Source organism: Bombina bombina, chromosome 12, assembly GCF_027579735.1.
Source record: "Bombina bombina isolate aBomBom1 chromosome 12, aBomBom1.pri, whole genome shotgun sequence".
Lineage (NCBI taxonomy): Eukaryota > Metazoa > Chordata > Amphibia > Anura > Bombinatoridae > Bombina > Bombina bombina.
Genome location: NC_069510.1, coordinates 157433768 through 157452148, shown reverse-complemented (window position 1 = coordinate 157452148; position 18381 = coordinate 157433768). Strand labels below are relative to the sequence as shown.

Genomic DNA, 18381 nt, shown 5'->3' with positions numbered 1-18381 from the left:
GCTTACCTGATAATTTCATTTCCTTCTGTATGAGGAGAGTCCACGGCATCATTACTTACTGATGGGAATACTGAATCTGGCCACTAGGAGGAGGCAAAGACATCCCAGCCAAAGGCTTAAATACCCCCACCCTACTTCCCTCATATCCCAGTCATTCTGCCAAGGGAACAAGGAACAGTAAGAGAAATATCAGGGTATAAATGGTGCCGGAAGAGAAAAACAAATTTTGGTCCGCTCATCAGAGCATACGGGCGGGGGAAATTAAATTATTACAGAAGGAAATTAAATTATCAGGTAAGCATAATTTATGTTTTCCTTCTTAATATGAGGAGAGTCCACGGCATCATTCCTTACTGTTGGGAAAACTATACCCAAGCTCTAGAGGACACTGAATGATAACGGGAGGGATAAAAGAGATGCAGACCCTAATCTGAGGGCACCACAGCCTGTCAAACCTTTCTCCCAAAAGCTGCTTCGGCCGAAGCAAAAACGTCAAACTTGTAGAATTTTGAAAAAGTATGTAAGGAGGACTGGGTAGCCGCTTTACAAATCTGATCCATAGAGGCCTCGCTCTTAAAGGCCCAAGAGGAAGCCACCTCTCTAGTGGAATGAGCCGTAATCCTCTGAGGAGGTCTAAGTCCCGCTGACTCGTAAGATAAGCGTATAACACTCCTCAACCAAAAAGATAAGGAAGTCGAAGAAGCCTTGAGACCCTTACGCTTCCCAGAGTAGATAACAAACAAGGAAGAAGTTTGTCTAAAATCCTTAGTAGCTCGAAGGTAAAACTTCAAAGCTCTAACCACATCCAGATTATGAAGTAAACGTTCCTTTGAAGGAGGAGGATTAGGACATAAGGAAGGAACCACAATCTCCTGATTAATGTTACGATCAGACAACACCTTAGGTAGAAAACCCAAGCGGGTAGGTAGGACAGCCTTATCAGTGTGGAAAACCAGATAAGGAGGCTCACATTGCAAGGCAGCTATTTCAGAAACTCTGCGTGCCGACTCAATAGCAAATAGAAAAATAACCTTCCAGGACAACAATTTAATGTCACCCGAATGCATAGGCTCACACGGAGCCCGTTGCAGAAACTTAAGAAGAAGATTCAAACTCCAAGGTGGAGCGTTAGATCTAAACACAGGTCTGATCCTAAAGAAAGCCTTAACAAAAGACTGCACGTCAGGGAGCTCTGCGAGCCTCTTGTGCAGTAAAACAGAAAGGGACGAAATCTGTCCCCTCAGGGAACTGGCAGAAAGGCCCTTCTCCAGACCCTCCTGGAGAAAGGAAAGTATCCTGGCAGTCTTAACCTTATGCCAGGCTAAACCACGCTCTTCACACCAGAATAAGTAAGCTCTCCACACCTTGTGATAGATGTAACGAGTAACAGGCTTACGAGCCTGAATGAGAGTGTCAATAACCCTCTCAGAGAAACCTCTCTTGGCTAGGACTAAGTGTTCAATCTCCACGCAGTCAGCCTCAGAAAATCTATATTTTGATGAACAAAGGGACCCTGTTCCAGCAGATCCCTGCGACAAGGTAACCTCCACGGATGAGATGAGGACATTCCCACCAGGTCCGCGAACCACATCCTTCCCGGCCACGATGGAGCAATCAGTATCACTGATGCCTGTTCCTGCTTGATGCGGGCCACTACACAAGGAAGAAGTGGTAACGGCGGGAAAATGTAAATTAGATTGAACCTCCAAGGAACTGCTAATGCATCTATTAGCTCCGCCTGAGGATCCCAGGACCGCGACCCATATCCGGGTAGCTTGGAATTGAGCCTAGATGCCATGTGATCTATCTCCGGCGTCCCCCATTTGTTGCAAATCTCCGCAAACACCTTGGGATGGAGAGACCATTCCCCCGGATGAAAGGATTGTCTGCTGAGGAATTCTGCATCCCAGTTGTCCACATCTGGAATGTGGATCGCTGACAGCGAGCAGTTGTGGGCCTCCGCCCACTCCAGAATCCGAAATACTTCCCGCATTGCTAGGGAGCTCCTCGTTCCCCCATGATGGTTGATGTAAGCCACTGAGGTTATGTTGTCTGATTGGAATCTGATAAACTATGACAAACCCAGAAGAGGCCAAGCCTTCAGAGCATTGAACATTGCTCGAAGTTCCAGAATGTTGATCGGGAGGCGGGATTCCTCTCGAGTCCACAGGCCCTGTTCCTTCCTGGCACCCCAAACAGCTCCCCATCCTGATAGACCGGTTGTCCAGAGAAATCTGTTGAGACAGATACGAATGATCGCTGTTCCACTGTCTCACCATGCACAGCTGAAGAGGTCTGAGATGGAATCTGGCAAAAGGAATGATGTCCATGCTGGACACCATGAGACCAATCACCTCCATACACCGAGCCACAGAGTGCCTTAAGGAGGTCTGGAGGGCAAGACACGCGGACGTTAGCTTGTAACGTCTTTGGTCTGTAAGGAATATCCTCATGTACATGGAGTCTATTATAGTACCTAGGAATTCCACCCTGGTACTGGGAATAAGATAACTATTTTCTAAGTTTATCTTCCAACCATGAGATCGAAGAAGAAACAGAAGAGATTTTGAATGGTGCTTGAACCAGAATATCGTCCAATTATGGAGCAACTGCTATACCTTTGGTTCTGGCCACTGCAAGCAGAGCCCCTAGAACCTTCGTAAAAACTATTGGAGCAGTAGCTAGACCAAACAGAAGTGCAATAAACTGAAAGTGCTGGTCCAGGAACACAAACCTTAGGAACCTGATGTGTTCCTTGTAGATTGGAACGTGAAGGTAAGCATCCTTCAGATCTAAAGTGGTCATGAATTGTCCTTCCTGAACTAAGGGAAGGATAGACCTTATCGTCTCCATCTTGAACGAAGTGACAGATAGGAATTTGTTTAAGCACTTTAGGTCCAGAATCAGGTGGAAAGTGCCTTTCTTCTTTGGGACCACAAACAGGTTTGAATAGTATCCCAAACCTCTTTCTGCGAGAGGTACTGGGACAATGACTCCAAGGGTGGAGAGATCCCTCACACACCCCAGAAAGGCTTCTCTCTTTTCTGGCCTGGAAGACAGGTTTGATAGGAGGAATCTGCCCCTGTGTGGATGAGACTTGAAACCTATCTTGTATCCCTGAGCGATGACCTCCAGGACCCACGGGTCTTGCACGTCCCCAAACCAAGCGCCCGATAAGAGCAACAGTATGCCCCCTACGTTATCCAGAATCGGATCGGGGGCCGCCTATTCATGCCGACTTTGTCTCGGCGGGCTTCTTGTTCTGCTTGGATTTATTCCAGGACTGAGCCAGTTTCCAAGTACTCTTGGATTGCTTGGGCTTCGCAGAGGGCTGCTGACGATGGGATTTATCAGAACGAAAAATATAAATTATGCTTACCTGATAATTTTCTTTTCTTCAGATGGAAAGAGTCCACAGCTGCATTCATTACTTTTGGGAATTCAGAACCTGGCCAAAGGCTTAAATACTCCTCCCACTCCCCTCATCCCCCAGTCATTCTGCCGGGGAACAAGGAACAGTAAAATAAATATCAGGGTGAAAGGGTGCCAGAAGAACAAAAAAAACGGCTGCCCCGCATAAAAACACGGGCGGGGAAATGGAAAGAGTCCACAGCTGCATTCATTACTTTTGGGAAAACAATACCCAAGCTATAGAGGACACTGAATGCAAAAACGGGAGGGTACAAGAGGCGGCCCATTCTGAGGGCACCAGGCCTGAAAACCCCTACCCAACAAAGTTCTGCTTCGTCCGAAAGAGGAAAAGAGGAAAAGACCCAAGGACACTGACCCGCAGATAGTCCACAAGCCTTGCTAGAGACTGCAGGAACTAGACTCGACTGAGTCAACAGCCTCCAGGAGACACCATCGCCCAGCAGTCGTTCTCCAAACAACATGCCACTTACTAAAGAAAGGGAACAAGCTACCGTAATCTTCCACAGAGAAGGAAAGACACAGAGAAAACATGAATGATTTTGTAAAGCGCGGCTAATCCCCCTTAAGGGACTCAAGGCGCTGCTCATCATATCAACTTCGAAAGGAGAAAGGCTGAGTAGTCCCTCGGTTTGCTACAGTGCAGAGTAGCCACAGTGCATTAGTATGCTGAGCTAGCTATCCAGCTAGCATAAGGAACTCCAGACCAACAGAGACCCACCAGTCTCATAAAAACAAGGAAAGGCAATGCCCAGACCCCAGAAAAACAGGCCGGGAGTCTGAAACAGAGAGGATCTTCCCCCAACACAGTGCAACCGCACTCTAAAAAGCAACTGAAGACGAAGGTCCCCAAGTCGCAAAAAGGTAGCTCAGAACACTGAAATATTCAGAAACGAAACCTTGTGCAGCAAGCTCAGATAAGTCTGACGAACAACACCTGAAGCAAAAACACTGCACGCTGCAGTCATATAAAAATGACTCTGAAACTTAAATACTTGCAAGGCAAGCAGAAAGCAGCTGCAGATAGGATCCTTCAAATTGCTAAGTATCCACTAACCAGCGGATAACGTTGCAGGCTATATAAGAGCCGCCAGTCCTTCTCACAAATCCTGAACATGGAGAAAGGAGAAACCTAAAAAGGATTACCGTACCTCGAAAGCTCCGAGGACAAATTTAGCAGAGCAACAGATCTCAGATCCTGCTCCAACACCAGACCAGCCCAAGCGACAGACATGTCTAATATGCAGGGGGGACAGAAAGACCCCAACCACAAGGCCCCAGGGAATGGTCAACAGAGCTCGGGTGCCAACCCAATCCCCTCTTCCAAAATAAGGCACTCCCAAGGAGAACCCCCTGGGACCTGAAACAGAGAAAAGTGCAATAGATCCGTCGGAAGACCTGTCACAGCTCTCTTAGACAGTCTCTACGTAAAGAGATCACATTTCAAAAGGTGGAACAGAGCCCAAAGAGCAGCAGATGCTGCCCCTTACAGAGATAAGCCACCTGATCCAACCTCCTACACACAGGGCAGGACAAGACCCTCCAGAGCGAGGAACCCCAGCTCATAAGGAAGACAAACTATCCCCTCAAAAGGGAAGGGCACAGATAAGAACAGCATACATGTCTAGAAGACATGAAGCCATAGTATGATCAAAACACGGACCGAATGAAAAAATCATCCAGGCACCACTATTGACCCAACAGAGAAAAAACTCCCCATGAAGAGGAGCACACTCTGTCCGAAGGACAAGTCAGGTCTTAAAGTTGATAACCAGTACCCGAAGGTAGATGTGAACTTTGCCTTCCTGCTTGCAAGCCCAATGAGCTAGTCCCTATGTCACAACATAGGGTCCCTGAAAAAACTGGGTCGTCCCGAACCAGTCCACAGGATCATAAGTCTCCAGACATCCAAGAAGGATCCAAGACAAGAACCCTGGACCCAGAATCGTCCTAGAACGAACACCACCCCCAGGTAACACAAGATACCCCTTCTGAAGCAATCAGACCTCACAGGAGATGAGAACGGGTACAGGACTCACTCGTAATTCCCAGCCCAAAGGGAAGAGAATACCCTTAGCTGGAGGTTAACACCCACCCAACAAGGTGCTAGGCCGCGACAAAGTCACGCAATTTCTCTAGAGCCCAAAGGCCCCAAGGGCAACACTAAGGGAAATGAGAATGAGAACAGAATCACCCGAAAGAGAGTAGAAGAAAGGCTAGTCTCCATAATCCTTCCAGATTAACGTTCCAGAGGACCACACCCAAGGGAGAAGAATGCAAAGCTTCTATCGCCCCTGATATGGAGACGACTAACTCCCGAAGGAAGACAGAGCCTCACGGCCTTCACTTCCTAATGAAGCAGCCAAAGCCGCCAGAAAAACTGGACGAAGTCCAGAAAGTCTCGACCCAAAGGAAGAGAACCTCTAAACGGAACAAGTCCTAAAAGGACACTTCCAAACAGACCATTAAAGGCAAAACCGTAAGAACGGCGGTATGAAGGACCTAAATCCTCCAAGCCTCCAACCCACAACAGGAAGGAACACTCTAGTTCCCAGAAAAATCGGAAACGACTGAGCATGTTGCCGCAGATCTCAACGGAGTCCTGGCCCACTAAATTGAAAGACGAATGAGGACTGAACAAATCCCCCATGCCCCTAAGCAACCATGAACCCTCAAGTCCTCTCAGGATGCTAGTTGAAGCTTGTAAAATAAAAGAAAACAACACAAATCATATTGTGATCACTAGGTGCCATCACCGGACCAACCGGACATAAAAAGGCTCCACGTGTCTGAACTAGGCCTCAAAGACAGAAGGATTTGTACCCAGTCAGGACCAGCCTGAAACCAAGGGCCCCAGCGCTGTCAAGGCAACATAGAGTCTCCCCCGAGATGGAGGGATACAGAAAAGACAGACTTTTGTAAACAGTGCGACCACAAAATCGCCAGTATCCATTCCAGAGAAGAAAGTTCCCGAAGGAAACATTACACCACAACCTGAGCTTTCCAAATACAAATCATCCTAACCGGATGAAGATAAAAGATAAGGCAACCCGTAGGTTATCGCCCAGGAAGACCGGACAGCCCCGCAGGACCAGCCCAACAGGGGTCCGAGACTTCCAAGCTCCGAACTGGAACAGGATACACAATGACAAAGACTATAAGAAGATTACTTCATCCCCTTATGTCTATGCATGCAAGCCAGTCAAAGATTAAGACTGAGAATCCCCAGACCCATTAAGAGTGGGTTCCAGCAGCGCCAAAAACGTGCCTTAGTAGAACACGAAGGTGCGCCAGTCTAAACGAAAGACGCAACAAACCTCCGCCGGGACAAAAGAAAACACCGGCCCCGAAGGTTGACCCCCTGAGGCCTCAGGGGCAGTCGCTCCCCCGGAGGGCTGAACTGGACCAGGCGATCCCACTCCTGATGAGCCCCGGTTAACGGAACACGGACAATATCCCGGGAGGTGAGGTGCAGATGCGCCAGCGCCAAAGATATGTCCATGCGGAACCATGTCGTAACAGGCCACACTCCATAGAAGGATAAGTAGTTACCTGCTTGCGTAGTAAGAGTTGGTGGTAGGGAACTCGTGTCGTGGGAAATAGAATCCCCAGAGGCGGATGGCTCAGTGGGCACCTGATTCCCCAATCCCGAGGAACAGAGCACTCTAAAATGGCATTCGGAACATAACTGATGGGCATGTATTACCCGGGCCAATTCATATTCTTCGCAAGAAGTAGAGTCTGAATCAGAGACATCCGTCTCCAAAAAATCTGAATCCTCTATAACTGGGACACTGAATAAAAAATGGACCAATAAAAAAAATCTTAATGGCACCTTACACCCCCAATGGCTGGGGCACTCACCACCTCCAGAGAACCAGACACCAGCGGACCAGGATATCTCCGTCGCCACCCGGTCAGAAATGCGGAAATGGAGTCACAAGGTAATCCGTGCAGTCCATGCAAAAGCGAGCCCGACCGTTCCAAAATAGCCATGAGCCAAAGCAACACTACACAGTAGCAAACAGAATCACATAACAAACATGATTATAAACCCCCCTGTTCAATAACCCCCCTCAGGAGATATTAACCCTTGATTCCTAGATACAAAAAGGAGCCTCACTGAGACCCTATGTTAAAGTTATCCCCGAAAGATTGTAGACCCTCTCGGATAAACAGTTGTAATTACAATACATCCATGATGAAAGTAAAATGAAATGATCTTACCGGAATCTACGCCATGGAACAGGAACACGGTCCTTCAAGTGTGACATATAGTAGCGTCACTTCTGCCATGGACTTGAGAGAAAAAAGCAGGCAGCGAAACTTGTCAACGCTGATTGCTTGTGAAGCTGTTAATATGAGTCGGGATGGTTTCGCAGAAAGACTCTCCCTGCATCTCCTCTAACTGAGAGGCGGACAGGACTTTAACCCTTTAAGGACACAGCTTTCAGTTTGCTCAATTGTTTAATGACGGAAAAATTCCGTCATATGTCCTTAAGAGGTTAAAACTCCAGTCCCATGCCAAAGAGTACTACCCTCCATAAGAGACTATCGAAAACTTCTGACACTTCTCTGCCAACCTCCTGGGATGAAAGGCAAAGAATGACTGGGGGATGAGGGGAGTGGGAGGAGTATTTAAGCCTTTGGCTGGGGTGTCTGTGCCTCCTCCTGGTGGCCAGGTTCTGAATTCCCAAAAGTAATGAATGCAGCTGTGGACTCTTTCCATTTATGAAGAAAATTAGGACCTTGTCCCTTAGGCTTGTTCTTCTTATCCTGCGGTAAAAAGGCACCCTTGCCTCCAGTAACCGTGGAGATAATTGAGTTCAGGCCTGGACCAAATAAAATCTTTCCCTTAAAGGGGAGGGAAAGAAGTCTGGACTTAGAAGTCATGTCCGCAGACCAGGACTTCAACCAGAGTGCCCTACGGGCTTGAGCAGAAAAACCTGAAGCCTTAGCATTCAGGCGAATAATTTGCATATTTGCATCACAAATAAAAGAATTAGCCACCCTTAAGGCCTTAATTCTTTCCTGGATCACGTCGAGGGGACCCTCCACCTCGATCAACTCAGATAAGGAGTAGCACCAGTAGGTAGCCACTCCAACAACTGCAGGAACAGCTGCTGCTGGTTGAAACAAATATCATGTATGTTGAAACCTCTTTCTTAACAGATTTTCTATCTTCTTATCCATGGGCTCTTTAAATGACTAACTATCCTCAAGCGGGATAGTAGTGCGCTTAGCAAGCGTGGAGATAGCGCCATCCACCTTGGGGATGGAATCCCACAACTCCAATTGAGAGTCCGGGACCGGGAACAATTTCTTAAAGGAAGAAGAAGGGGAAAATGAAGAACCAATCCTTTCCCATTCATTCTTAATAATATTCACCATCTTTACGGGAACCGGGAAAGTTTGTGGTACAACCCTGTCCTCATAGACCTTGTCTAATTTAGGGATTAAAGGTACCTCAGGCAATTTGGGCTCTGGAACCTCTAACGTAGTCAAAACATCCTTCAAAATGAAGTGTAAATGCTCTCAATCCTAAATCTGAAATCTGGTTCCTCCGCAGCTGGATGCTTAGAGTCAGCAGATTCCGACCCAGAAAGAGTGCCCTCTGAAGTATCAGAGATGCCCTCATCATTGGATAATCTTGTATCAGATAAATCCAATAAACTAGTTGATGACCCCTGGGAAGGATAGCAATATGTGACCTTTTGCTTGCGCTTAGCAGGGCGAGGTAAAGCACTAAAGGCCACAGACACTGTAACTTCTCAGTAAAGTCTGGCTGTAAAAGGCCCCTTCCAGATGGAGGATTAGGAGTGCTATGGGAAGCTGCATATGTATTAGGAGATGACTGTAGGGTGCGCACCTCACGGGACGGAGACTCCTCAGAGGTGGACGGCTCAGTGGTATCAAACATATTAACCTTCTTTGACATGATTACTTTATCAAGGCATGTGGAACATAGTTGAGCGGGCGGGTATACGCGGCCTCCTCACAATATAGACAGGTATAAGACTTAGGTAAAGAGGGAGTACCCTCTAATGCATCAGAATCCTCCATAGCTTGCGCTTACAAAGCAGACTATTGATTAATAAGAAAAAACGGCACCTTTATAACTCCTGTGACGAAAGGCAAAGAATGACTGGGATATGAGGGAAGTAGGGGGAGTATTTAAGCCTTTGGCTGAGGTGTCTTTGCCTCCTCCTGGTGGCCAGGTTCAGTATTCCCAACAGTAAGGAATAATGCTGTGGACTCTCCTCATATTAAAAAGGAAATATAAATACATCTCTGTAAATATAAATGTCACATTGCAGACTATCGCCTGGATTTAGAGTTCTGCGTTAGGGTTAAAAAGCAGCGTTAAGTGGTCCTAACGCTGCTTTTTAACGCCTGCTGGTATTTAGAGTCAGGCAGGAAAGGGTCTACCGCTCACTTTCTTTCCGCGACTCGAGGCTACCACAAATCCCCTTACGTCAATTGCGTATCCTATCTTTTCTATGGGATTTGCCTAACACTGGTATAACGAGTCTTGGAAGAAGTGAGCGGTAGACCCTCTACCGACAAGACTCCAACCGCAAAAAAAAGTCAGTAGTTAAGAGCTTTATGGGCTAACGCGGGAACATAAAAATCTTTACTACTGTACTATAAAGTACACTAACACCCATAAACTACCTATGAACCCCTAAACCGACGCCCCCCCACATCGCAAACCCTATAATTAAATTTTTTAACCCCTAATCTTCCAACCGGACATCGCCGCCACCTACAGTTTCCCTATGAACCACTAGTCTGCTGCCCCTAACATCGCCGACACCTATATTATATTTATTACCCCCTAATCTGCCCCCCCCCACGTCGCCACCACCTACCTACACTTATTAACCCCTAATCTGCCGACCGGACATCGCCGGCACTATAATAAATGTATTAACCCCTAAACCGCCGAACTCCTGCCTCGCAAACACTATAATAAATTTTATTAACCCCTAATCTGCCCTCCCTAACATTGCAGCCACCTACATACAATTATTAACCCCTAATCTGCTGTCCCCAACGTCGCCGCTACTATATTAAAGTTATTAACCCCTAAACCTAAGTCTAACCCTAACCCCCCCTAAATTAAATATAATTTAAATAAATCTAAATAAATTTACTATAATTAAATAAATTATTCCTATTTAAAACTAAATACTTACCTATAAAATAAACCCTAATATAGCTACAATATAACTAATAGTTACATTGTAGCTATTTTAGGATTTATATTTATTTTACAGGCAACTTTGTATTTATTTTAACTAGGTACAATAGCTATTAAATAGTTAATAACTATTTAATAGCTACCTAGTTAAAATAAGTACAAATTACCTGTAAAATAAATCCTAACCTAAGTTACAAATACACCTAACACTACACTATCATTAAACTAATTAAATAAATTACCTACAATTATCTAAAATAAAATACAATTAAATAAACTAAACTATAATACAAAAAAAACAAAACTAAATTACAGATTTTTTTTTTTTTTACAAGAAGTTTAAACTAATTACACCTAATCTAAGCCCCCTAATAAATCAGCCAATCGGAATTAAGGTAGGAAACATCTAATTGGCTGATGCAATCAGCCAATTGGATTGAAGTTCAATCCGATTGGCTGATCCAATCAGCTAATCGGATTGACCTTGCATTCTATTGGCCAATCAGATTTTTCCTACCTTAATTCCGATTGGCTGATAGAATCCTATCAGCCAATCGGAATTCGAGGGACGCCATCTTGGATGACGTCATTTAAAGGAACCTTCATTCGGCCTTAGGACATCGTAAGAAGAGGATGGCTCCGTGTTGGATGGATTCAAGATGGCTCCGCTCCACTCGATTGAAGATGCCGCTTGGATGAAGACATCTGCCTCTTGGAGGACCTCTTCTGCCCCGATCGGATGAAGACTTCTGCCGCTCCGGATGTCCACTTCTGGCCCATCGGTGCCCGGCTGGGTGAACACGGCTCCAGGTAGGGTGATCTTCAGGGGGGGTAGTGTTAGGTTTTTTTAAGGGGGGATCGGGTGGGTTTTAGAGTAGGGGTATGTGGGTGGTGGGTTGTAATGTTGGGGGGGGGGTATTGTATTTTTATTTACAGGTAAAAGAGCTGATTACTTTGGGGCAATGCCCAGCAAAAAACATAATTTATGCTTACCTGATAAATGTATTTCTATTGTAGTGTATTCAGTCCACGGGTCATCCATTACTTATGGGATATATTCCCTTCCCAACAGGAAGTTGCAAGAGGATCACCCAAGCAGAGCTGCTATATAGCTCCTCCCCTCACATGTCATATCCAGTCATTCGACCGAAACAAGACGAGAAAGGAGAAACCATAGGGTGCAGTGTGACTGGAGTATTAATTAAAATTTAGATCTGCCTTAAAAAGGACAGGGTGGGCCGTGGACTGAATACACTACAAGAGAAATAAATTTATCAGGTAAGCATAAATTATGTTTTCTCTTGTTAAGTGTATTCAGTCCACGGGTCATACATTACTTATGGGATACCAATACCAAAGCTAAGTACACGGATGATGGGAGGGACAAGGCAGGAACTTAAACGGAAGGAACCACTGCCTGTAGAACCTTTCTCCCAAAAACAGCCTCCGAAGAAGCAAAAGTGTCAAATTTGTAAAATTTTGAAAAAGTGTGAAGCGAAGACCAAGTCGCAGCCTTGCAAATCTGTTCAACAGAGGCCTCATTCTTAAAGGCCCAGGTGGAAGCCACAGCTCTAGTGGAATGAGCTGTAATTCTTTCAGGGGGCTGCTGTCCAGCAGTCTCATAGGCTAAGCGTATTATGCTACGAAGCCAAAAGGAGAGAGAGGTTGCCGAAGCTCTTTGACCTCTCCTCTGCCCAGAGTAAACGACAAACAGTGAAGAAGTTTGACGAAAATCCTTAGTTGCCTGTAAATAGAATTTCAGGGCACGGACTACGTCCAGATTGTGCAAAAGTCGTTCCTTCTTTGAAGAAGGATTAGGACATAATGACGGAACAACAATCTCCTGATTGATATTCCTGTTAGAGACTACCTTAGGTAAAAACCCAGGTTTAGTACGCAGAACTACCTTGTCTAAATGGAAAATCAGATAAGGAGAATCACAATGTAAGGCGGATAACTCCGAGACTCTTCGAGCCGAGGAAATAGCCATCAAAAACAGAACTTTCCAAGATAAAAGTTTAATATCAACGGAATGAAGGGGTTCAAACGGAACTCCTTGAAGAACTTTAAGAACCAAGTTTAAGCTCCACAGAGGAGCAACAGTTTTAAACACAGGCTTAATCCTAGCTAAGGCTTGACAAAAGGCCTGGACGTCTGGAACTTCTGCCAGACGCTTGTGCAAAAGAATAGACAGAGCAGAAATCTGTCCCTTTAAAGAACTAGCTGATAAGCCTTTTTCCAAACCCTCTTTGAGAAAGGACAATATCCTTGGAATCCTAACCTTACTCCATGAGTAACTCTTGGATTCGCACCAATACAGGTATTTACGCCATATCTTATGGTAGATTTTTCTGGTAACAGGCTTTCGTGCCTGTATCAAGGTATCAATAACTGACTCGGAGAAGCCACGCTTTGATAGGATCAAACGTTCAATCTCCACGCAGTCAGTCTCAGAGAAATTAGATTTGGATGATTGAAGGGACCTTGTATTAGAAGGTCTTGCCTCAAAGGTAGAGTCCATGGTGGACAGGATGACATGTCCACTAGGTCTGCATACCAGGTCCTGCGTGGCCACGCAGGCGCTATCAGAATCACTGATGCTCTCTCCTGTTTGATCTTGGCAATCAGTCGAGGGAGCAGAGGAAACGGTGGAAACACATAAGCCATGTTGAAGAACCAAGGAGCTGCTAGAGCATCTATCAGCGTCGCTCCCGGGTCCCTGGACCTGGATCCGTAACGAGGAAGTTTGGCGTTCTGGCGAGACGCCATGAGATCCAGTTCTGGTTTGCCCCAACGATGGACCAGTTGAGCAAATACCTCCGGATGGAGTTCCCACTCCACCGGATGAAAAGTCTGACGACTTAGAAAGTCCGCCTCCCAGTTCTCCACGCCTGGGATGTGGATCGCTGAAAAGTGGCAAGAGTGAGACTCTGCCCAGCGAATTATCTTTGAGACTTCTAACATCGCTAGGGAGCTCCTGGTTCCCCTTTGATGGTTGATATAAGCCACAGTCGTGATGTTGTCCGACTGAAATCTGATGAACCTCAGTGTTGCTAACTGAGGCCAAGCTAGAAGAGCATTGAATATTGCTCTTAACTCCAGAATATTTATTGGGAGGAGTTTCTCCTCCTGAGTCCACGATCCCTGAGCCTTCAGGGAATTCCAGACTGCGCCCCAGCCTAGAAGGCTGGCATCTGTTGTTACAATCGTCCAATCTGGCCTGCGAAAGGTCATACCCTTGGACAGATGGACCCGATATAGCCACCAGAGAAGAGAATCTCTGGTCTCTTGATCCAGATTTAGTAGGGGGGACAAATCTGAGTAATCCCCATTCCACTGACCTAGCATGCACAATTGCAGCGGTCTGAGATGCAGGCGCGCAAATGGCACTATGTCCATTGCCGCTACCATTAAGCCGATTACTACCATGCACTGAGCCACTGACGGGCGTGGAATGGAATGAAGGACACGGAAAGCATTTAAAAGTTGTGATAACCTGGCCTCTGTCAGGTAAATTTTCATTTCTACAGAATCTATCAGAGTCCCTAGGAAGGAGACTCTTGTGAGTGGTGATAGAGAACTCTTTTCCACGTTCACCTTCCACCCATGCGACCTCAGAAATGCCAGAACTATCGCTGTATGAGACTTGGCAATTTGAAAGCTTGACGCCTGTATCAGGATGTCGTCTAGATACGGAGCCACCGCTATGCCTCGCGGTCTTAGAACCGCCAGAAGAGAGCCCAGAACCTTTGTAAAGATTCTCGGGGCCGTAGCCAACCCGAAGGGGAGAGCTACAAATTAGTAATGCCTGTCTAGAAAGGCAAATCTTAGGAACCGATGATGATCTTTGTGAATCGGTATGTGAAGGTAGGCATCCTTTAAGTCCACTGTGGTCATGTACTGACCCTCTTGGATCATGGGTAGGATAGTCCGAATAGTTTCTATTTTGAATGATGGAACTCTTAGGAATTTGTTTAAGATCTTTAGGTCCAAAATTGGTCTGAAGGTACCCTCTTTCTTGGGAACCACGAACAGATTTGAATAAAACCCCTGTCCTTGTTCCGTCCGCGGAACTGGGTGGATCACCCCCATTACTAGAAGGTCTTGTACGCAACGTAGGAATGCCTCTTTCTTTATCTGGTTTTCTGATAACCTTGAAAGATGAAATCTCCCTTGAGGAGGAGAAGCCTTGAAGTCCAGAAGATATCCCTGAGATATGATCTCCAACGCCCAGGGATCCTGGACATCTCTTGCCCACGCCTGGGCGAAGAGAGAAAGTCTGCCCCCCACTAGATCCGTTTCCGGATAGGGGGCCATCCCTTCATGCTGTCTTAGGGGCAGTAGCAGGTTTTCTGGCCTGCTTTCCCTTGTTCCAGGACTGGTTAGTTTTCCAGGCCTGTCTGTAATGAGCAACGGTTCCTTCCTGTTTTGGGGCGGAGGAAGTTGACGTTGCTCCTGCCTTGAAGTTTCGTAAGGCACGAAAATTAGACTGTTTGGCCTTTGATTTGGCCCTGTCCTGAGGAAGAGTATGACCCTTACCTCCAGTAATGTCAGCGATAATTTCTTTCAAGCCGGGCCCGAATAAGGTTTGCCCCTTGAAAGGAATATTAAGCAATTTAGATTTAGAGGTCACATCAGCTGACCAGGATTTAAGCCATAACGCTCTGCGCGCCTGGATGGCAAATCCGGAGTTCTTAGCCGTTAGTTTAGTTAAATGTACAATGGCATCAGAAACAAATGCATTAGCTAGCTTAAGTGCTTTAAGCTTGTCCATAATTTCATCCAATGGAGCTGAGTGAATGGCCTCTTCTAGAGACTCAAACCAGAATGCTGCAGCAGCAGTGACAGGTGCAATGCATGCAAGGGGCTGTAAGATAAAACCTTGTTGAACAAACATTTTCTTAAGGTAACCTTCCAATGTTTTATCCATTGGATCCGAAAAAGCACAACTATCATCCACCGGGATAGTGGTACGCTTAGCTAAAGTAGAAACTGCTCCCTCCACCTTAGGGACCGTCTGCCATAAGTCCCGTGTAGTGGCGTCTATTGGAAACATTTTTCTAAATATAGGAGGTGGGGAAAAAGGCACACCAGGTCTATCCCACTCCTTGCTAATAATTTCTTTAAGCCTTTTAGGTATAGGAAAAACATCAGTACACACCGGTACTGCATAGTATCTATCCAGCCTAAATAATTTCTCTGGAATTGCAACTGTGTTACAGTCATTCAGAGCCGCTAAAACCTCCCCTAGCAATACACGGAGGTTCTCAAGCTTAAATTTAAAATTAGAGATCTCTGAATCCGGTTTCCCTGGATCAGATCCGTCACCTACAGAATGAAGCTCTCCGTCCTCATGTTCTGCAAACTGTGACGCAGTATCGGACATGGCTCTTGTAGCACCAGCGCGCTCTATTCTTACCCCAGAGCAATCGCGCTTGCCTCTTAATTCTGGCAATTTAGATAATACTTCTGTCAGGGTATTATTCATAATAGTAGCCATGTCTTGTAAAGTGATTTGTATTGACGCCCCTGATGCACTTGGCGCCACAATATCACGCGCCTCCTGAGCGGGAGGCGAAGGTACTGACACGTGAGGAGAGTTAGTCGGCATAACTTCCCCCTCGTTGTCTGGTGATAATTCCTTTATAGATAAAGACTGACCTTTATTATTTAAAGTGAAATCAATACATTTAGTACACATATTTCTATGGGGCTCCACACTGGCCTTTAAACATAGTGCACAAACAGATTCATCTGTGTCAGACATGTTTAAACAGACTAGCAATAAGACTAGCAGACTTGGAAAACACTGTAAATAATTTTACAAGCAATAAAGAAAAACGCTACTGTGCCTTTAAGAAGCACAAAAAACTGTCACAGTTGAAATAACAATGAACCAAATCAGTTATAGCAATAAAATTTTCACAGTAAATGTATTAAGTTAGCAGAGCATTGCACCCACTTGCAAATGGATGATTAACCCCTTAATACCCAAAACGGTTTTTTATAAGCAGTAAAGAAAAAAACGTTTTTTTTTTTGTTTTTTTTTTTTTAATACAGTCAAAACCACTGTCACAGGTCTGCTGTGACTGATTACCTCCCTCAAAATGACTTTTGAAGTCCCTTAAGCTCTCTGGAGACGACCTGGGTCATGCAGGAAGAAGCAGGAAGACTGAGCCTGAATTTTTACTGCGTCAAAAAAGCGCTAAAATAGGCCCCACCTACTCAATATTACAACATTGGGAGTTTCAGTTAACTGTTTCTATGCAGAAATACCGGTCAGCCATGTGGAAAAAATGTATGCCCCAATAAGTTTTATCACCAATGTACCTCACAAAACGATTAAACATGCCAGTAAAATCGTTTTAAACATCCCTTTTTTAAGGAGTATGTATCTCTATTGATAAGCCTGATACCAGTCTTCCTACTGCATTTAAGGCTTATAACATCACTTCAATATTAATAGCATTTTCTCAGTCAATTCCATTCCTTAGAAAATTACTTTACTGTATATATTTAAATCAGTCTGCTAACAGTCGCTTTCACTGTATTAAAGGCTTTACTTACATTACATCGGTATCAGCAGTATTTTCTTAGTCAATTCCATTCCTTAGAAAAATAGTTTACTGCACATACCTTGTTTGCAGGATTCCCCGCACGCTATTCCCTTTCTGAAAGTTACCCCACTCCTCAGAATGTGCGAGAAAAGCCAGTGGATCTTAGTTATTTCTGCTAAGATCATAGAAAACGCAGGCAGATTCTTCTTCCAAATACTGCCTGAGAACAAACAGCACACTCCGGTGCCATTTAAAATAACAAACTTTTGATTGAAGAAATAAACTAAGTATAAAAAACACCACAGACCTCTCACAACGTCCTATCTAGTTGAGTTGCAAGAGAATGACTGGATATGACATGTGAGGGGAGGCGCTATATAGCAGCTCTGCTTGGGTGATCCTCTTGCAACTTCCTGTTGGGAAGGGAATATATCCCATAAGTAATGGATGACCCGTGGACTGAATACACTTAACAAGAGAAAGCCCTTTTAAGGGCTGGTAAAAGAGCTGATTACTTTGTAATTTAGGATAGGGTAGGGCATTTTATTATGGGGGGGGGGTTATTTTATTAGGGGGCTTAGATTAGGTGTAATTAGTTTAAACTTCTTGTAATTTTTTTTATTTTCTGTAATTTAGTGTATGTTTTTTTTGTATTATAGTTTAGTTTATTTAATTGTATTTTAGTTTACATAATTGTAGGTAATTTATTTAATTAATTTATTGATAGTGTAGTGTTAGGTTTAATTGTAGATAATTGTAGGTATTTTATTTAATTTATTTATTGCTAGTGTAGTGTTAGGTTTAATTGTAACTTAGGTTAGGATTTATTTTACAGGTCATTTTGTAATTATTTTAACTAGGTAGCTATTAAATAGTTATTAACTATTTAATAGCTATTGTACCTAGTTAAAATAAATACAAAGTTGCCTGTAAAATAAATATAAATCCTAAAATAGCTACAATGTATCTATTAGTTATATTGTAGCTATATTAGGGTTTATTTTATAGGTAAGTATTTAGTTTTAAATAGGTTTTTTTTAAGGGGGATCGGGTGGGTTTTAGAGTAGGGGTGTGTGGGTGATGGGTTGTAATGTTGGGGGGGGGGGGGTGTATTTTTATTTACAGGTAAAAGAGCTGATTACTTTGTAATTTAGAATAGGGTAGGGCATTTTATTATTTGGTTTTTTTTTT

General features: G+C 44.6%; 1 protein-coding gene across 1 annotated transcript in view; it reads right to left on the bottom strand.

Moving 5' to 3' along the window:
• The window catches only part of RABGAP1 (RAB GTPase activating protein 1), an 831375-nt gene that overhangs the window by 14586 nt on the left and 798408 nt on the right, over positions 1–18381 (bottom strand). The gene's annotated exons all lie outside the window — the stretch shown is intronic.